The sequence below is a fragment of the Lipotes vexillifer genome, unplaced genomic scaffold (genome assembly GCF_000442215.2).
Source record: "Lipotes vexillifer unplaced genomic scaffold, Lipotes_vexillifer_v1.1 scaffold234, whole genome shotgun sequence".
In the NCBI taxonomy this organism is placed as follows: Eukaryota; Metazoa; Chordata; class Mammalia; order Artiodactyla; family Lipotidae; genus Lipotes; species Lipotes vexillifer.
Window position 1 is genome coordinate 957,985 of NW_006782612.1, and position 22,368 is coordinate 980,352.

The 22,368-nt window shown below is 40.8% G+C and overlaps 1 pseudogene; it reads right to left on the reverse strand.

Annotated features, from left to right (window-relative positions):
• Positions 1-7,641: 7,641 nt before the first annotated feature.
• LOC103072845 (probable G-protein coupled receptor 141 pseudogene) lies at positions 7,642-8,526 on the reverse strand (annotated as a pseudogene).
• Positions 8,527-22,368: the final 13,842 nt, after the last annotated feature.

Sequence of the window (22,368 nt, forward strand, 5' to 3'; positions counted from 1 at the left end):
TTTTTTTTTTTTTTTTTTTTTTTTTTGGTGTTTGTGACTTTTCCTGTGAGTTAATTTTTAGCAAGGATTGCTTTTTAAAAATTTTTATTCAAGTATAGTTGATTTACAATGTTTTGTTCATTTCTGCTGTATAGCAAAGTGGTTCAGTTATCATATATATATGTATTCTTTTTCATATTCTTTTCTGTTTTTAATTTATTTAATTTATTTATTTTTGGCTGTGTTGGGTCTTCTCTGCTCCACGCGGGCTTTCTCTAGTGGTGAGCGGGGACTACTCTTCGTTGCGGTGCGCAGGCTTCTCATTGCAGTGGCTTCTCATTGCAGAGCATGGGCTCTAGGGTGCGGGCTTCAGTAGTTGCGGCATGCAGGCTCAGTAGTTGTGGCTCACGGGCTCTAGAGCTCAGGCTCAGTAGTCGTGGCACACGGGCTTAGTTGCTCCATGGCATGTGGGATCTTCCCGGACCAGGGCTCGAACCCACGTCCCTGCATCGGCAGGCAGATTCTTAACCATTTCGCCACCAGAGAAATCCCTCATATTCTTTTCCATTATGGTTTATCACAGGATATTGAATATAATTCCCTGTGCTATACGGCAGGACCTTGTTGTTTATCCAGTCTATATATAATAGTTTACATCCAGCAGGGATTGCTTTTAGTATGAGCCCCTGTGACAGGACTGTGGAAGCATAGCTACACAATGATGTCCCATGTGCCTTTCCCTGGCCCATCAATATTTAGACCACCAGACAATATGTATGTTAATTTCTCAGCTTAGATTTCCTATTTCCCTTAGCTGAAAATCCAAATCCATATTTATGACTAGCACACTTCTGGGACTTGAATTTCTCATCGGTGACTTTTTATCCAAATAGAATTCCTATGGATGGCAAGCACCTCACTCCTGCCACTAAACCAGTTGGAGGGCAAATGTTTATAGTTCCATTTCAGAAATGGGACAGCCCGTCTTTATTTCCAGCAGTATACAAGTAGTTGGAGCTAGCTGTGAATTATGGACTCTCAATCCCGTAGTATGTGGACCTACAGGGAAGCAGATATCAGAATCCCAGCCACATCTGTTAAGGCTTGTTTTCCATTCTAACACTCCAATGAAATCTTTCTGCTCCAGTCAGCTCACCCCTATGACTTCAATTTCCTCTTTTGCTTCTCTGTCCTAGGTATTTCTTTCCCTTTGTTTTCAGGTAAATTAAAAGTTGTTGAAATTTAAAAATTGAGTTATTCTATTCAGTATTTTATTTAGACGTAAACTGGGCATCTTTCTGCGCCAGCTCAGTCAACCATGTTGACTGGATATTAACCTGCTGAGTTTTCATCACAGCCTCCCCTGTGATTATTGCCTTCCCTATAACTTTATGATTCTTAATTTTACTTAAAAATCAAACTTCCCTGAAGTTTTCTTTAATTTCCTGCAGCAGATAATTTTTAGAGATGGTGCTTCTGAGGCTCCCTTAGCTACTGCCTTTCCAGTGGTCTAACTTCCTTTCCTCATTGCCCCAGGATGAGTGTTTTCTCATCACCCCTCCTCAGAGGGTAATAGACAGGGTGAGTGGCTGACTTGGCCTGCGAATTACTTTGTACCCACTTTTATGGGGGTGAACTCACTAGTAATATCTATACTTGGAGTACAAGTCGTGTGTGTAACTTCCAGTTTAATTCCCTGTTTTAAGCAAGTTTCACGTGGGTCACTTTGTTCTTCTAAGGTGGCATCTTTCTCACGAACTTTTTATTTCTCTGATTTGCTGGAGAAAGACAAATACAGCTCTGATTACCAACATTCCCTGCTCGTGTCTGTCCTGATTCTGAGCAGCCTGGGAGCACACCTCCCACCATGCACTGCTCCATTCGCAGTTGGTTTTTTTTTTTAACATATATAACTATTTCTTGATTTTAGGCTAACAGTTAGTCACATAATTTCTGGAGCCCATTTCACAAGCTTTAGTGTTTTTTTTTTTATCCCAGTTCTTCTCGTAGGTTCCCCCAGAAAGCCATCTAATAAACCTCTGGGGAACCAAAGTTTTCCTTTGGGCTCATGTTGGCAGCAACACAGGTGCCAGAACTTTCCTCTTTAGGAACCTCTTCCTCTATGCCAACTATTGGGTTGAACCTAAGAGTCAATTTACTGACAACCTAGCCCTGGTGAAATAGCAGTTATCAAAAATATATACCACTCCTTCTATAACACCAGAAGGTGAAGTGTAGAGACAATACGTACCCTTGATATATATCCTTGACTGTAAGGTGCTGTTCAGAAATCCTCTTAAAGATAATTCTGCTCATCTACTTGGTCCATTATGGGAATAAGGATCCTGTCTACAAAGGTCAATTGCATCTCTTAACCCTATAGTTGCTTCCTGTACTCCAACCCATGTGCAGCACTTGGAAATTTTTTTAAATGAAATTTCTCGTATTAACCCAAAAAGATGTTATTGTGCAGCACGTACAGGAAGCGTTTAGTAGGTGCCACAACTGTTCATGCACATGTTTCAGTCTTCACATAATGATTTTACTATTTAAGGAAAAACATCACTGCTACAAAAAGAAGCTTCAATCTATTCTCAGATGATCACAGACATTTACCAGTGTTCAAGACATGCAAGGCAATAGGTGAAATTGAGGTTTGTTTGTGTTTTTTTTTGCGGTACGCGGGCCTCTCACTGTTGTGGCCTCTCCCCGTTGCGGAGCACAGGCTCAGGACACGCAGGCTCAGCGGCCATGGCTCACGGGCCCAGCCTCTCCGCGGCATGTGGGATCTTCCCGGACTGGGGCACGAACCCGCGTCCCCTGCATCGGCAGGCGGACTCTCAAGCACTGCGCCACCAGGGAAGCCCTGTGTAACAATGATTTTTAAGACATTGGATGGGCATCAGGTAAAGAAGGGCAGTGATCAGTGAGAGATGGGAAATAAAGGAGATGAACCCTATGACGGCTTCAATTTACTGCCTTGTAAGTTTCTAGATTGCCGCATAGGGAGGGAGAACCCAGGTGGAACCAGGCAGAATTCCTGGGTTGAGGAGGCTGAGCTGAGAATCCAGGCAGCTAGAATTTTCAGAGCAGTGTAACAGAAAGGAGAGAGCAAAGCAGAGAGAGAACTCCAGGCATTTATATAACCACCCCCTCCTGCGTATTCAGCTGAATACTGATCTGTCTAGGGAAGGAAGAATATAAGAGGATTAGTGGGAATTGTGCCCATTGCTCACGTAGGGTTGGAAATAGTACATGTTCCCACCAGACAGATTAAAGAATTTAATAATTTATGAGACATTAGGTATAGTACTCAAGAAGATCTTGCCTGAATAGTGTGAAATAAATAGCCCTAGTTGGAATACTGCTCTGGACCTGCTAACAGATCTTAAAAACAACCCCTTAAAGGATCAAACTGCAACCTAGAAGAAAGCTCAAGAATATGTATAAAAATACAGAAATATCCAACATCCAACCAGGTAAACTTACAATGAATGCTAGTAGAGGGCAGGAAATAATGAAATTTACAGTGGACATAAATAAAGAACAGAGAGAGTCGACAAACTGAAAGTTGATTCTTAGAAAAGATAACAAAAATGGACTTACCTTTAGCTAGGCTGACAAAGAAAATAAGAGAGAAAACACAAATACACGAAATCAGATATGAAAGTGGGGAAATTACTACCAAGCTTATTACTACCAAGCTTACAGAAATAAAAAAGGATTTTAAGAGAATACTATGAACAGTTGTTCACTAATAACTTGGATAACTTAGATGAAATGGATAAATTCCCACCAACATACAAATTACATAAAATGATTCAAGATGAAAGGGACAATCTCAACAGATCTATAAGTAAAGAAATGAAATCAGTAATCAAAAACATTGTAAGAAAGAAGAATCCAGGATCAGATGACTTCAAAAGTGAATTCCAGCAAACATTTAGAGAAGACTTAATGCCAATCCTTCTCAAACTCTTCCAGAAAATAGAGGAGGACTATTTCCAAACTCATTTTATGAGGACAGAATTATCCTGAAACAAAGCTCTAAGTGAGAAGATAATGGAAGAAAAGAACTGTCAACCTAGAATTCTATACCCAGCAAAAGTGTATTTGTAAAAAAAGATGAAATAACAACTAATAAGATACCAATGTGTGTATTAGAACTCCCTTGCTGTGTTCCTCAACCATCATTGTCATGCTAATTATTTTTAATTTAAAAAAAATTTTCATATAATTATGTTTGCTTTCACTGATCCTGATCTCCAGGTTCTTTACTATGTTTTAAACAGTTCAATTCTCTTTTATGAGGTTTTTCAATAGAACCTTCATTTCTGAAATGTTTCTATTGCTTATTCCTTGAAATGTGCCAGCTTATATTTTATCATCTTTGTTTTCTTTTTCAAATTACATCTTACTACCAAGTTTGATCTCTGCTTTTTGCTTCTGTTTTAGGAGCAATGACCTCATTAAGGAATATTTTGGAAAGCCGGGGTTTGTCACCATTTTTCTCCGTGATTCTCTACCCTGCTGTCCGCCCAGAGAAGCCGACTTGTATGAACCTCCTCAGTAGTCTCCCTTGCCTTCTGGCTTCTGGGGAATTCACCCAACAGAGAACATCACCAAAACATTGGAGGAATAGAGAACAATAAGATGGTGGTATTTATTCCACTGGTTTATTTTCTGCAGCTTTGCCTTGAGATGATGGATTTGTCAGCCTAAGGTCATAGCTTCTTTCAAAGCAGCTCACTCCATGTTACTCCTGTTTCCAGCTTTTGGTCACCACTCTCCCTGTTTACCATTTTGGGCATAGGGATAGTGGCAGTGATACGGTTACTAGCCCTGGAATACCGTTGTTTCTGGTTTCCCTGCATTGTATCCACTTCTTTATAACTAGATCTCATCATTGAGTTATCCTTGAATTATCCTGATTTGTGTGGAACATCATTTCCTTGTGAGACCTTGACTGGATCAGCTCAGAGTTGATCCAGCTGATAGCCCCTTTCTAAGACTGAAGCACTGAAGATTCTGGGTTTAGTATTAGTAAAGTAGATAGAGAGTTTATCTTTGTTGTAGTTCCTTATAAATGGAGGACTTAATAGTAACTTTTTATGCACAGAGTTTTATTGAAGATTTATTTGCTATCAAGGGGCAAAATAACTGGTTGAGAGGAAAAGAAAATTATCAGTGAATCAGTTAATCAGAAGATCTATCCTTGATCTGGTTAATCTCTGAAATCTAGAGTACTCTCCATCTCAATAATTTTCACTCTGAAATATCAATGTTTATCATCATCCAGATTGAGAGACACTTGCACAAACCTCCATCTGACCAGATTTATGAGGTCACTGGTTTATTATCTGTTGTGTGAGCAGCTTCCACCCTAGGCAGAGGGCTCATGAACAGATGATTACTACTTGAGGACAGAATTCACAATTCCAGATTTTACAATATCCAGCCCCCAGTATCTGATTCCACCCTTTTCTAGCTTCAAGAGTGATTTGATTTGTAGGGTAGGATTAAATATATACAATACTTGCTCTCAAGTATCTCATGGTCTGAAGTGTGGGGAGTATAAGAGATAATTACTTACAGACAAATAATTATAAGGCAGTTTGACAAGGGCAATAATAGATGGTCTGTACAAATACATTCATCAGGTATCTGATAGTAATACCTGCTATGTTGTTTTTCTATATTATCTTGATAGTTACATTTCGTTACATTTCATTAAGATACTTCACTAAACAAAGAGCAGTCGTATCCCTAAGAGAAAAACCTTTTGAGAGAGAATATTGTCATTGCTTGAATGGTCTTCAGGAACAGTGGATTTCAGGTTATTTTGATCTTGCATCCTTATCATTAAAAAAAATTTGTATACATCCCCATAAAGTAATATTCATAGTTTATACCCATTCATTGCTGTAGTTCCTTTATGAATATAGCACAACATACTATATATTAATAGAAAATAAATAGAAATAAATTTCTACTACTATTTCTGCATTCCACTAAATTATTATTGTTCCCACTCACACTCTGAAGACTACTGCTCAAAAGCAAATGCATTAAAAAAAAAAAGGATTGTTGGGCTTCCCTGGTGGCGCACTGGTTAAGAATCTGCCTGCTGATGCAGGGGACATGGGTTCGAGCCCTGGTCCGGGAAGATCCCACATGTCACAGAGCAACAAAGCCCGTGCACCACAGCTACTGAGCCTGTGCTCTAAAGCCTGTGAGCCACAACTACTGAGCCTGTGTGCCACAACTACTGAAGCCCGCGCACCTAGAGCCCGAGCTCCGCAACAAGAGAAGCCACCACAATGAGAAGCCCGTGCACCGCAACGAAGAGTAGTCCCCGCTTGCCACAACTAGAGAAAGCCCGCGCGCAGCAACAAAGACCCAACGCAGCCAAAAAAGAAAAGAAAAAAAAAAAAAAAAAAAAGATTGTCCCCATATAACAGGTTTATGATGTTGACCTTACAGTACGGTGAACTTTACATACTGCATCATTTCTCCCTGGTGCAGGGGGTACCATTTTTCCTCCTTTTCAAGTAATCTATTTGACTTTCTGCCTGATAGACCCAGTAGAAAATCATTCAGAAGCCAATTTCAAGATACATGTACATTTGTAATTATTGGTGGATTTTTTTCAGTTTTCTCCAAAATCCAGAATGAGTTGGAAGAAGTGGGAAGTCCTCTTTATGGAGCATAATTATACGCAAAACAAAGCATAAGGGCATATCAATGTCTGAACTTTCTAAGGAGAATCTGAATTCTGAGTTGGTTGTCTTGGTTGTTTTATTGACTTTAACTGATACCAGTGTTGATTTTAATTGTATAAAACTACTTGGTCATATAGGATGCCTTGAACCAGCTTGAGGACAGTCCCACAGTCTGAAAGGCATGGCTCTAATACAGTCTGCCATCACGCTTAAACTAAGTCCAGCTGGCTTCCACTTTTTCCTATTTCTTTTCCTGCTTCACGGATCCATGTCTGGGAAGGTAGATCTGGGACGTAACCTCAGCTTCCTGACTACCTACTATACCTTAATCAGAATCAAACCACATCAATACCCCGTCAGTCCCAAAAGAATTTTCTCTAAGTCTCTTGACTATCTGAGCTAATCCTTTCCTACACATACCACGGCCAGCGGCCATAGCTTTCCTGGCTATCAGGAATTTTCAAGAAGTTGAGTATAAGTTGAAAAAGTTAAGGCTTCTGTAGAGTCTTTATCTTCAGGTTCTCTGGACCTTGAAGAATAATTTAGCAATAGAGGGAAAGAACATTCTACGATCAAAGCTCAGTGGGAGTAAATGCAAAGAGGAGAACAGCCTGGAGAGTGCATGGGGAAAGGCAGTAGCTGTGCTTAGCAGAAGTAAACATCGCAAGAAAAAAGAGGTAGGGGTTGAGTCTGGATGGTCGGGGTCAACTTGTGTAGAGTTAAGGTGATCAAACATATTCTTTGTTAACGAAGAACTGATAACAGTTCTCCGAGAAGAGGGAGACTTCAATCTTCATTACCTTTTCATGGAAAAATAATTTTGATGATGATTAAGAGCAAGAATTTGAAAAATTTCGAAGTCATGGAATCACCCACTGAATCAAAACTATTTTATCACAATAGCGAAAAACTGATTACAAAGCAAGTAACATAGGAGTATTTAATGGATAACACCCCCTGCGAAACACAGCATATCCAGGCAACAAGCAGTAGTTAAAGCAACAAAAATTTCATTATAAAGAACTAACTCAGAAATTTCTATCTCTGAATAATGTTGAATGAAATGTACCCGGAAGGCATGGTGGGGTACAAAACAGACCACTATTATGAGGAGGAAAAAGAAGCTCTTGATTTGAGCTCTGCATTCTTGATGGGCCCACATGTTGGGTCAAAGAGTCTTTACCAGTTGAACGATTACCCCCATCTGTATCAGAAAGGGGGTTGCAACCATTGTCATCTTAATGATAATCATAGAGTAGTTCAAGATAGTGCCTTCCCTGTGGTTGAGGTCTCTGTAGAACTCAAAACATCATTGTTCTGAGTAACTTGGATGGGTGCCATATTGTAAAAAACATATTGGCAAAAAAATGATGCCACCCACCATCCAAATAATAATGCTTAAAACCACCGCATGGTACTTTTGGAACTGCTGCATTTGGGGTTTCTTGAAATACATGAGCAATCGGAGTATGATGATGGCCACGTAGAAAGCAAAGGTGAAGTGCATATGACCATATATTATGCTGCTAACCAATCGGCAGGTGAAGAATCCAAACTCCCAAACGACTGATATATACTAGCTGAGGCGAAAGAGAAGGCTGACCAGGAGGATGGAGTGTAGCGCTATGATGTTGAGAACGATGGTGGCAATCACTGATTGGCTGTTCCTTCTGGGCGTCATACAAGACATAGTAAAAGCTCCTGCAGCACCTCCCAGCAGAACCGCGCCGTAGAGTGTTATGAGAATCATCCTGCAGTGCCTGTCGCAGCGACCCGGGTCTACGTTGGAAGCGTTTGACAGGGCGGTTGTATTGATCGGCTCCATATTTCACCACAAAATGCTTAGAAGACCATAAACCCCTAAATCAAAAGTTTTACAAAATTAGAATGGATATATTGAAACTGCACAGCAACTGCACATGAATAGTCTTGTTTTGCCATCCCAGCCCACTGTTTACAAGCCTAAAACTGGGTACCCAATAAGTATTGTCAGAGACTCATCTTAATTACCCAAAGATATTGAAGAGACAGAGAGAGTGAAACAAAATGACAAAAATAAGACTGTCTGAATATAAAACTTGTAACTGTGCACTCAGGCATTCTATTCACAGATATGTCTAAACTCAAATACCAGGGCGGGGATAAGCATAAGACATATTAGCCTCTGGCATAAAGTTTAAGGAACGGCTAGAGACTCAGTCATCAAAATGAATAGTAGTCTAATGCGATATTTTTAAAAAATCAAAATTAATGCAAAACAATTGATGATGAACAAAATAAATTTTAAACAAAGGCAGGGTCCATATACACCCAACACTCGTTCATATCAGATCTGTAAAGGCCGTCCATCCTATTGTCAGAAAATCCAGTTTGAGATACCGCAGAGAAGACCATGTACATCACATGTAATTATTGGAAGAAGGTATATCAGACACTTTAAAATATTTTCTGGGCTTCCCTGGTGGCGCAGTGGTTGGGAGTCTGCCTGCCGATGCGGGGGACGCGGGTTCGTGCCCCGGTCCGGGAAGATCCCACATGCCGCGGAGCGGCTGGGCCCGTGAGCCACGGCCGCTGAGCCTGCGCGTCCGGAGCCTGTGCTCCGCAACGGGAGAGGCCACAGCAGTGAGAGGCCTGCATACCGCAAAAAATATATATATATTTTTTTCTGTGAACAGCTTTGGGTTAAAGAGCAGCATATAATATACATGTTACCTGCACTCTTCTTCCAAACTCTGAACCTTTTCCTGGACTGGTATGTTACATTTTGGTAAAAAGTTGGGGTTCGGGGGTGGGTTCTGTTTAGTTTTCACTTAAGTTTTTCAGGTACGGATGCATAAGGGATAGTGATCATATAGCAGAGAGGCAGACTGCTTGGCAATGTGCTTTCCTGCATCTAAGTGTCGCTTGGCCATTTGGTTGCTCTTAGGGTGTGTATAAGTCTCCTGGCCTCACGGAGCTCTGGCTATGAAATGCAAAGGGTCACGCTGCCTTCGTCACTGGAAAATGAAATGAGCCAGTGCATTTGAGACAGCTTTATAACTGAAAAAAATAAATAAATAAAGCCACGTAAAGTTATGATTCTTAAGGTGAAACAGCAAAAGCAAAAAGACATTATTTACCGCTTTCTCCTTAGTCTACATAGGGCAGATACACAGTTACGTTACATAAAATTGTTGTTGCATTATTAAGCATTTAATAAACATCCTACAATTAAAAGCAAACTTTTTCAGACCTTTGATCAGATGATATGAGACCCAGGCATCAACAGGTCAGACTTTTCTCTTTGGAAGGATCTGTGTCCATTTTCCTCACGTATCTGCTGCCCACCTGGCCAGAAGCAGAGTCTGAGCGTTTGTATCTGAGGGAGAAGTTATTCCACAGTGAATGTCTAAATATCTTAGAATTTTTCTTCTGCTACTATGGAATCTTCTTAGAATAACTAAATTTTCATTTATGAAAAATTATATTGGACCTGTCACATTCATTGACTACCCTCAAATAAGATTTTATTGTAACTTAGAAATATAATTATAATTTGCATAACAATCTAAACTTTATATGCTGAAATATGCATTTTAGCAAACTATATATATATACATATATATATACACACACACACGTATATATATAAAATGCATAATGCCTGTACACTTTTTTTTTTTTTTTGCGGTATGCGGGCCTCTCACTGTTGTGGCCTCTCCCGCTGCGGAGCACAGGCTCCGGACGCGCAGGCTCAGCGGCCGTGGCTCACGGGCCCAGCCGCTCCGCGGCATGTGGGATCCTCCCGGACCGGGGCATGAACCCGGGTCCCCTGCATCGGCAGGCGGACTCCCAACCACTGCGCCACCAGGGAAGCCCCTGTACACTTTTTGTATGAAACAAAATAGTTTTATGTGACTTATGAACAACAAATAGGATACTACTGACTTAGTTTTAAAATTTTGGTAGTCCTCAAGTCTAAGCAGACAAGATTTAAGTTTGATATGACCTTAAAGAAAGGAAAACTTAAATAATTTATCAGGTCCCACCAGTTTAAATGGACACAACTGCCAAGGCAGTGTGACGTTTGGAAATAGGTTATTAGCTGGCTAATAATGGAACATATATTAACACTGTAGTTGCCTCTTCAGTCGCAAATATGGGAATGAGATCTATTCTGCAAGGATGTTATGAGAAGTAAGTTAAATTGCATGTCTAAAGACCCAACAAATTCCCTGACATGAACTAGGTCATCAAAGCGTCAATGCCACACAAAGACATATCATAAACATACAATGCCATCCTTTTTTAGTTACCTCTCAGAATCATGCTATAAGTATTTAAATGCATTGAGATAAATTCATAGGGAAGGGAGGAGTTGGATCATCACTTTCCTTGCTCTCAGGACCTTACTGTTACGACCACCATCCCCTGGAAATTTTTGCTCATGAAAACCAAGTACTGAGACTATTACTCAGCCATAAAAAGGAATGAAATTGGGTCATTTGTAGAGATGTGGATGGACCTGGAAACTGTCATACAGAGTGAAATAAGTCAGAAAGAGAAAAACAAATATCGTATATTAACACATATATATGGAATCTAGAAAAATGGTATAGATGATCCTATTTGCAAAGCAGAAAAAGAAACACAGACGTAGAGATCAAACGTATGGGTACCAAGGGGGGAAGTGGGGTGGTGGAATGAATTGGGAGATTGGGAGTGACATATATACACTATTGATACTATATATAGAATAGATAACTAATGAGAACCTACTGTATAGCACAGGGAGCTCTACTCAGTGCTCTGTGGTGACCTAAATGGAAAGGAAATCCAAAAAAGAGGGGATATATGTATACATATAGCTGATTCACTTGGCTGTACAGTAGAAACTAACACAGCATTGTAAAGCAACTATACTCCAATAAAAATAAATTCAAAAAAAAAAAAGCAAGTACTGAAATTTCTAGATCTGTTTCCTATGCAGAAACATTTAAATGAACACCCAAACTACTTACTTTTTGTTTTCCTCTTATGATCTGCTGCTGGTGGAAGACACAAGGCACTTTGATCATTTGCTGGTGAGCTACATCAGAACAGGTAATAAGAACGGTTTGCTAGAATCAAGTCTCCAGTCAAGAAAGGTCATGGGATGAATAATGAACCGGCAAAGAGCTCAAGCTTTAGACTGAGGTCTTCCAAAGTTAAACAGTCAAGATGGAGGACCCAGATAAACCATCTCGGCCACAAACGGATGTGTAGCTCTGCAGCTAGTGGTGAGACAGATTCAAAGTATTCTTATAAGACTTTCATTTTCACTATCAATGACTTATTTGCTGTAACTTTTCTTATTAACATGAAAAACTTCGAATATTTTTCCCGATGCTCTTTCTTATCACACTTGTATCCAAAATGTTTCATATTCAGTGTAAGAATGACTGAGTGGAGTACTTTCCTTGAGATTTTTATATTCTCAACAGTAAACTCAACATATTTATATCTCTGGCTTTCACTTTCCAAGACTCCCTTCCCTCAGTAACTGCCATTTGGAGGTATGGTTCCTTTTGAAGCTCGAATGTCTGGTGATGTAACTTCCACAAGAGGGCACGTTTTTTCTCAAAAGAAAATTTTCTTACATCAGTCTTCTCACTTCCTGTTCTAACTTCATAGTCACCTTTAGCTGTGCTAAGACCTCAAAGCATAATTTTAAGGAAGTTGGGTTTAGTACACCTAAAGATGAAAGAGACCAACATGCCTTCAACAGTTGCGGGCAAATTCAGCCCCAAATCATATTACGGTTCAGCTACAGGAATTCAAAAGGACCAAAACTCTGTCAACTGTAAAGCAAACTCATTATGGACTACATATAGGTAACAACTTGATAAAATTTTCATTTGCTTTGGAAAGAATGAATATCATCTCCACCTACACCATCTGCTAGATGATCACTGAAAAGTGCTTGTAGCCACACAGATATAAAACAACAGAATCTAAACATAATAGAGCCATATGCTTAATTATTTCAAGAAAAACACTCAATATAAGACGGGATTTCCAGGTCTTACTGTCAAAAGCAAATTTGTACCAGTTCAACTCAGCTGGAAAATTTCTCATGGAACCAATTTTTCAACCCATTTTAAACATCTCGCCTTAGATCAAATTATTTCAAAAATACGAAATCTGGGTTGTAGGCCTGGATTTTGACATATTATCTGGCAGGTCTCATTTTTCAGATAAAATGTGTTTCCTGGAATCTTTGGGATAAAGTATGTTCCCATAGAAACCATGCTATATTTAGCGGTTGCTTCTCTGACGAAGGACTAACTGGGAAACAAGATAGATGTGACCAACAGTGGAGCCTAAAAACAAAAATCGGCTATAATTCAGAACTATAGCCAGCACACAAATTGATAGCATTCAAACTGACAACATAAGGAATTCAAAGTACTAAAATGTGTGTATATTATATTTAAAACACATCTAGAAGAATGCTTGTATTTAATTTTTTTTTCTCACTACACTCAGAATTCAGCTCTTTTCATTCAGGAGTACCAAGATTTTAAGAAAATAACAAAACCTTAGTTTGAGAGCTTAGACGTTACCCAGTTCAGTACAGTACAACCTTTTTTTTTTTCTTAGAGAAAATATAATTTATTGCAGTATAGTTGATTTACAATGTTGTGTTAGTTTCAGGTATACAGCACAGTGAGTCAGTTATACATATGCATATGACTATTCTTTTTCAGATTCTTTTCCCAAATAGGTTAATACAGAATACTGAGTAGAGTTCCCTGTGCTATACAGTTGGTCATTGTTGATTATTTTATATATAATAGTGTGTATATGTTAATCCTAAACTCCCAATTTATCCCTCCCCTCCATATTTCCCCTTTGGTAACCATAAGTTAGTTTTCTAAGTCTGTGAGTTTGTTTCTGTTTTGTAAATAAGTTCATTTGTATCTTTTTTTAGATTCCACATGTAAGTGATATCATATGATATTTGTCTTTCTCTGTATGACTTATTCACTTAGTATGATAATCTCTAGGTCCATCCATGTTGCTGCAAATGGTATTATTTCATTCTTTTTTATGGCTGAGTAATAGTCCATTGTTATGTGTACCACATCTTCTTTATCCATTCATCTGTTGATGGACATTTAGGTTGAGGTTCCTTCCATGTCTTGGCTATTGTAAATAGTGCTGCAGTGAACATTGGGGTGCATGTATTTTTTTAAATTATGGTTTTCTTTGGATATATGCCCAGGAGTGGGATTGCTGAATCATATGGTAGCTCTATTTTTAGTGTTTTGAGGAACCTCCATACTGTTTTCCACAGTGGCTGTACCAATTTACCTTCCCACCAACAGTGCATGAGGGTTCCTTTTCTCCACACCCTCTCCAGCATTTATTGTTTGTAGACTTTTTGATGATGGCCATTCTCACCACTGTGAGGTGATACCTCATTGTAGTTTTGATTTGCATTTCTCTAATAACAAGTGATGTTGAGCAACTTTTCATGTGCCACTTGGCCATCTGTATGTCTTCTTTATGACCCTTTAATTTAACAGAGGAAGCCACCACAATTCAGAGGTTTAGAAAATTACCACAAGGTCGCAGGCCTATTTAGAAAGCAGATAAGGATGAAAAATACATACCCCGTTCCAAGCCTTCATGTCCACTGCATGATGCACACGTGGTAAACTTGAGATTGTCTCTTGCAGACACATTAACAATCAACAGCTTAATTTTCCACCTACTCTGTGATATCTGGAATCTTATTTTTGGAATGGACCTTAATCTTTAAATAGAAGTATATTTTAAAATCCTAGAGAATTAAAATTCTTCTTTAAATATAGTTTGCCCCTCAGACAAACCATTAAAGTAAGACATTAGCATTGGTGATAAGCTTAAGTGGGTTTTCAGAAGGAAAAGTTCATCTGTCCTCTGCAGGAGAAGGTCCAAAGCAGATGCTGCTGGAGATGTCACGATCTTGCCCCATCTTCCCCCCTTCATGGGAGGTGCCATTTGAGATGGCCATTTGGTGGGCAGTCTCTGCTCCTGAAAGAATGGGGTGGGGGTCGCTTGTCTTTCTAGAGTTGTTAAATTGCTACTGTGAAATGTCCTTAGGAAAGTGGTAATAAAATCTGTAACTGCTAATTCTCAAACCTGTTTACACTCCTGAGTCATTAGCCAAGACACTGAAATGCCAGGCTTGGTGCCCTGTCTGATCCAAAACACACAGAGGCTCAGCTGACCTAGATATTCAAGGCAGCACCTGGGCCTTGGACCTCTCCTCACTCTAGGACCTGCATTCTAGTTCCTCTCTTCAGTTCTCTCCCTTTGTGATTATGTCTAGCTCCCTTGGTCTCTCTCAGATACAATGTAACTTTCTTTCATGGAGACAGTGAGATTTGAAATGAGAGCAGTCCAGACAGCCCCTTCCAGCCCTCCCCTTATTTCCCGGATGGGAGATGGAGGCCCCGGAGGCCATTCTATCCCTCCCACTCCTCCCCCTGAGGAAGGTGAACCAGGGCAGCATCTCTGAGCATCTTTAGACGCCACACAAACTGAAGCATATCAAACAAGCATGTTGTAAGAAACCTGTTTTTTCTAAATTAAATATTTTCTGGCATTTATTTTCTGGTATAGATATGGTCTCAAATAATGAAACCAGAGTTGGCACCCAAAAGCCTTGGATGGTTGAGAGCCCTGGATATTGGTCTTTAAACATGTATAAATGTGTATGTTGTCCTGACACAGTGTTCCCTACAACTGATAAAAGGATAACCGATTTTAAGTAAAACAAGAGAGATTAAGATTAGACATTAAGGAAAAAACTCTAATAAAGGCAGAGAGGGATTTATGCTGGTCTATGAAGCCCTCTGTTAACATGCTTAACCTCAGCTCACACTATGCTATGCTCCGTCTCTCTGGTTTCATTTTGCTCCTCGAGCCCACTCAGGTCCTTGTACATTGTGTATTTTGCATCTGTGGGTCTCTGTGCTCAGAGTGCTTTTCTCACTTCCACATGTCAGGCTGCCTCTTGTCATTCTGTTCTCAGCGTTGTTGTTACCACCTCTGAGAAGCCCTCTCTGACTGCCACAGGGTTAGGCAACTGCACAGGGACCACCGCATTGCCCTGGATGGAGTCTTTGCATGTGATTTTCCATGAGGTGTTTTAATTTCTTAATTGTTCATTATGGGTCTATTGCCTGCCTTCTGTTCCGCTGAGATATACCCCCTCTAACATATATAAGGATATGCTGTGTACTTAGCTTTTGGACCTTAGATCAAACAGAGAACACTGCCTGGCATTTCAAAGTCTCAGTCAGTGGCTTGGGCATGTAAACAGGGTTTGAGAATTAGCAGTTACCGATTTATTTACCACTTTCCTAAGGTGGATTTCACTGACCCTAACTGCACTGTCATTGTCACTTCCCGGTGCCCAGATCAGTGTGCAGCACATACTTGTTGAATGAATTCAGTGTTTGTTGAATGAATGTATAAATGTACGTGATTTTCTAAAAGTGGCTGTGGAATAATCCTTCTTTTGGAGATAACAACTTAATCATTTTAACTTCATTCTTATAAGTATTCAGGGACTAGGGTTGAATGTAAGAGCTGGAATTGACCCAAAAGAGGGTCTAACAAAGCCAAGTGCTAAATTTTACAGAAGGAACTGAGGCCAAAGAGGCAGCCTGAGTAGAGGCCACACAGATGCCCTGCATCTGCGACTCCCGGCCCACCCTCCTTTCTTGACCTGCCCTGTTGCCCGAAGTGACCATTTCCCAGGCCACTACATCTGGAAGCTTTACTATATTCCAGAGAGTCTTGTCTCTTTTTTAGATGATTGAGTCTCATAACACTTGGAAGCATCCCAGAGCATGGAGACATTCAATCAAGAATGAGGAAACATTTTGTTCAACATAAACTTTTCGTCTCATCTTCTTTTTAGCTTCAGATCTTTATATGCTTTGTATGAATCTTCTCACGTACCTCAGGGAGTGATCTGACTTCCCAGTCAAGCTGTTTACCTCTTTGGAGGTTACCATACAATGTGGTTTAATTTTTTTTTCTCTTCTGTATTCTACTCCTTTATGAAAGGAAGATAATACTTCCTCAGAACAAAGGAAAGGGAGTAGTGGTTTTACTAACACATGCTACACGCTAGACGGAAGAATGAGCTGCAGTTCTGATCAATAGATTAAACTCAACTGCTTTCTGAAATAAAAGAATTATCTTAGTATTTTGATATCCAGAGGGACTTCAATCAAGATATGATTAACAAAGGATCTGATTGATGTGTTAAGAAGGACTTGGCAAAAATCGACCAAAGGAAACTTCTTTGGAGTATAATAATATCCACAAGCTGTACTAGGATATAAACAGGTGTCTATCACTATAGTGCTTTAAAATTAAACATTCTAAGCAATGTTTCTCAAATGTTATTGTGCTTATGAATCACTTGGCGATCTGGTTAAGATGCAGATTCTGATTCAATAGGTCTGGGGTAGGACCTGAGAGTCTGATTTTCTCACGGGTACCCAGGTGTTTCACAAGCTGCTGGTCCCATGGACCATGCACCATGGACCACCCTCGGTGTTGCAAGACTCTACGCTACACTGTCCAATATGGTAGCCATTCTCCACATTGTGGCCATTTCAATTAACTTAAAACAGTTCACTTCCTCAGTCACATTTCAAGAGCTCGAAAGTTCTATTGAACAGATTTACTAAGGAAAACACAATGTATTAAATAATTCCGAGTCGCCATGATCTCGCCGCCTCTCTTTCCTAGCTGTAGGCTTCCAGCTTTTATTGGGAGAATAACAAGCATTGGTTGGATAAGCAGGTGTGTTTGAAGCTGGGGGAGATGGGGCAGAAGAGAACCAGGGCAGAGAGTTGTTGAGGCATCCAAAGAAGAAAGGTATTTCAAGGAGGGTGCGGCCAACGGGCTCAAATTTTGCCAAGAGGACAAATAAGCTAAGGTTTGAAAAGTGCCCATCGACTGTGGCAGCATGGGCAGAGGAAGAGGCAGTAGTTGATGGAATATAGCATTAAACTAGGGTTGTTGGACTTCCCTGGTGGCGCAGTGGTTGAGAGTCCGCCTGCCGACGCAGGGGACACGGGTTCGTGCCCCAGTCCGGGAAGATCCCACATGCCGCGGAGCGGCTGGGCCCGTGAGCCATGGCCGCTGAGCCTGTGCGTCCGGAGCCTGTGCTCCGCAACGGGAGAGGCCACAACAGTGAGAGGCCCGTGTACCACAAAAAACAAACAAACAAACAAACAAAAATCTCGGGTTGTTAATGATAGAAGCTTTTTGCTTATTTCCATGGTAAAATTTTTAAATGCTGGTCTTGGACCACAAAGGAGAGACTGGCCATGGGGATATACTGGTTTTGAATTTTCAAGTCAAAATGGGGCCTATGGTAACCTAGTTCATGCTTTGACTATTCAGAGAACTCAAATAAATACCATTAGCCATCAGAGATTTTAGAGTCTCCAGTTCCGAGAAGCACATCTCAAGCCTTCAAAGAAACCTTAGATTTCCTTCCAGCTAAGCAGAAAAAAATAATAACTTTGTCTTTATTACACCAGTAATTACAGAACTCTTCGCTTTCTTTGTGGGCTCCTGTTAGGATGAAGAGCAATTTCACCGACCACCTTTTACTCAAAATCTCACCAGACCCTTAAAAATAAACTCTCTTTTCAAGGAAAGGCCAAGCCCTAAGGGATGTTGTCAATCAAAATCCGACACCTTGTTCAGAGTGTGAAGACCAGTTTTAATTCGGCGCTCAGCCCAACCTCCTTTTCAGAAATTACATTCATTTCCCTATTATTGGTAAATTAAAAAAAAAAGAATACAAAAGCTGATAGAACTTGTTCGTGGGCGCAGTTGATTACATTTTCCTGCTACTACAGCAGAAAAGCCCTTTCAAGGAGAATGGCATGCGTTATACTTGAGGATGGACAGGGTTGACTCTCCAGGAGTAGTGTTGAGCCTCTGACACTTTCAGAATATTGCCTTCCTGATTGTTCCAAATTGCTAACAGACCATTGTGTCATTGTGTTACCTGGTGGCACAGGAAGGCTGACCCGGTACTTGAATTGGACTCCTGGGACCTGTGGGACACTGGAGTTTGGACTCAGGTGGGCACCATGTCATTTTGGGCAAGACAGAATCTTTGAATCCCTTTATTTTTTTAAAATAGGCAGCATTTTGACTGTGCCTATCTGGCTGATAGCTTCTGTGAGGGCAAAGTGGAGATCTGAATCCCGGGGCCTCAGGCCCACTCTTCACTCACTTGCCTTTCCCTGCTTCCCCTTCCGGGAGCAGGAACCCCTCGGGCTTTGGGGGAGGGAGAGTTTCCGGGGCCCCTGAGTTGGAGCAGGTCACATTGCATAGTCTTCATGACCATGTAGCTCATGTTGAAAATTAAAGTTTTGGGCTTTTCTTGGGATTTCCCTGGCGGTCCAGTGGTTAGGACTCCGGGCTTTCATTGCTGAGGGCCCGGGTTTGATCCCTGGTCGGGAAATTAAGATCCCACAAGCCACATGGCACAGCCAAAAAATAAATAAAGTTTTTGGCTTTTCTTTAAAAAAAATCAATAAATAATATAGGCAGCATATAATTTTTTCCCTGTCCTAAGAGGCTGTTTTTAAAGGAACAAAATGCAAAACTGACAGATACAGCAAAAGCATCTTGATTTCATAAGATAGCTCTGCAGTGCTGACCTAGCCGATGCTGCAGCCGTTCTCTAAGTTTATGGCTGGGATTTTTCTTTTCAGGAATTTTTAAAAATCTGAGTTTCTGATGATTAACTAGTGGATTTCAGTCATGTGGACATTGGCTCAGTGGGGACTTAGTGTTGTCATGATTAATTAATTTTGGCTTAATGATGGGCCCTGGGGAGAAAGATGGAGCCAGGAAAGATGGGACCGAAGAAATGGACTGCACTCAAGGGGCTTGCCCCTGAGGGCAGGTGGGCAGTCCAATGACTCAGGAAGTGACAGATTCTGGCAGGTTCAACCTGGTGTGACGGACGAAGAGGCGGGAGGAAATCCAGGCGGTGGATGTAACCCAAATCCAGGTAGATAGAGGCAGTGAACCTGGTGGTGTGCTTATTCTCGCATGGGCCCAGTGAAAGGACAGTCAGAGGCTAAGGCAGAGTTTTCAGCTTTCACCTACATCAGAGTTAACCGGGCAGCTTATTAACACAGCACTTCCTGACAACATGTGGATGGGGCCAGGCGTCCATACTTTCAACAAGCCGCCAGGTCATCCTGATTTATCCCGATGCTGTCCTTCAGAGGACCACTTCCAACAAGGGTGAGAGTGGGCCTCATCCTTCCAGGTGTCAGGGGAGCACGTGAAAGGGCTGGAGTTTACTTTGGGGCCATATCCTTAGAAGGAAGCTGAAGTTCTAGAGAAGAAACTGAGGCAGAGTCACAGCTTTATGGAGCAAGCCACAGACAGGTAGGTAGAAAATAACTAACTTGGTGGCCAGGCTCACTGCATACACATTGGCAAAACATCCTGCCCCATTTCCTGTCCTGATTATGGTCTGAGAGCTATGACCTTAGAGGCAGGGCTTACAGGCAGATCAAAGTCTGGGATGTGGGGATACATCACATCTAAATTAGCCTCACTGTGTGTTTCTAACTAAGTGATTTCTGCTTTCAAGTAACAATACCAATACAAGTGTCTTGAATATGATGAGAAATTTCTTCTCTCACGTTACAAGAGATCCAGGGTGGGTTTCTCTTGAGCACCCAGAGCTGGCAGAACTCTGCGCTGGTTTCCCCGTGAGTCTCATGGCTTTCTTCTCAAGGCTACAAAATGGCAGCTGTTGTTGCAGTTTTCAGGTCCTCACACAACCTTGTGGAGAGGAAGAAAAAAGAACTGTATCCCCTTAGTCACTCATTATCAGGAAAGAAAACATTTCTGGAAGCCTTCCAGCAGACCTATCTTTATACCTTTTTGGCCAGAAAGGGTTGTTTGTTGACCCCTCCACCCATCTTAAAACCCCCATGGTTTATATCTAGTGGCTGGAAAAAGGGATCCCTTCCCTGTCCCCCACTACTGAAAGTATTGTGGTGTAGTGTACCGGGGGGGAGCAGGGAGATCTCCTCAGGAGGCAACCAGTGGTGTCTTCTTTACTCCTCTCAGGAACATGATTAAAGGATTCTAAATGCTGAGAAAAGGTCCCTGTACAGTTTACTGCATGAACTCCTTATGGTCTGTCTGTTATCAAATGATGGCAGTAAAGTTCATGTTAAGGAACTAAGCTTTTGCACATAACTCAGAGCACTGCCAATCCTTCATTGTCCTCCTCTAGGACACAACATAAATTCCCAGCACACACCCTCCTGTGCAGGAGCCTGCGAGCCTTCTCTCAGGGTCGTCTCAACCTTTGTGTTGAGAAGCACAGAGTTGTAATTCTTAACTTGGGCATTTTCTCTCTTTCCATTTTTGAAAACAGATTCCTTCTTCCAACCTCCTTTTTATTTCATATTAATCAAACTCATCTCAGATATTGCAACTCTAATGTACTACCTCCTTCAAGGGAAAGTGAAGAAACATTTCTTCAAAAGCGCTGTAGGAAGGTAGGCTGGGTTCTGTTTGTGAAATGAGATGAAGTTGTGTTTTTCTGCCTGCTCATGAAAATGTCTTGCCTGATAAGTTCTGTGAGTCATGCAACTTAGAAACCCATAGACTTCCTGCTTGATTCCAGTAATGATGCATAATTTTATCGTCTAGTTTGTGCTTTAAAGCTATTTCAAGAAGATAAATACATGCGGTAAGAATGTCTTAGTTGATTTTTGTATTCCTTCTTTCCCTTTCCTTTCCCAACATTAAAATAACGAAATGAAACATGATCTCAATATCAAGACAATCTAAACTGTTGGAGGAGGTAATCAAGAGGATGTGACCACTGGTTGGCCCACAAACTGGACCCAGGCAGTAGAAGGCTCCTCCCTCCCTCCCCTGTCCTTGGAATGAACACTCCACTTGCCTTCCTGGAGCTGGAAGAGGAGATCTTATAAAGACCTTGTAAAGAGCTGGAAGAAAAGATCTACAGTCATCAAGATGGTATGGTACTGGCACACAAACAGAAATATAGATCAGTGGGACAGGATAGAAATTCCAGAGATAAACCCGAGCACCCATGGTCACCTAATCCATGACAAAGGAGGCAAGAATATACACTGGAGAAAAGACAGCCTCTTCAATAAGTGGTGCTGGGAAAACTGGACAGGTACATGTAAAAGAATGAAATTAGAACACTCCCCACCACCATACACAAAAATAAACTCAAAATGGATTAGAGACCTCAATGTAAGGCCGGACACTATAAAACTCTTAGAGGAAAACATAGGCAGAACACTCTTTGACATAAATCACAGCAAGATCTTTGTTGGTCTATCTCCTAGAGTAATGAAAATAAAAACAAAAATAATCAAGTGGGATCTAATTAAACTTAAAAGCTTTTGCACAGCAAAGGAAACCATAAAGAAAACAAAAAGACAGCTCTCAGAATGGGAGAAAATATTTGCAAATGAAGCAACTGACAAGGGATTAATCTCCAAAATATACAAACAGCTCATGCAGCTCAATATCAAAAAAGACAAATAACCCAATCAAAAAATGGGGGGAAGATCTAAATAGACATTTCTCAAAAAAA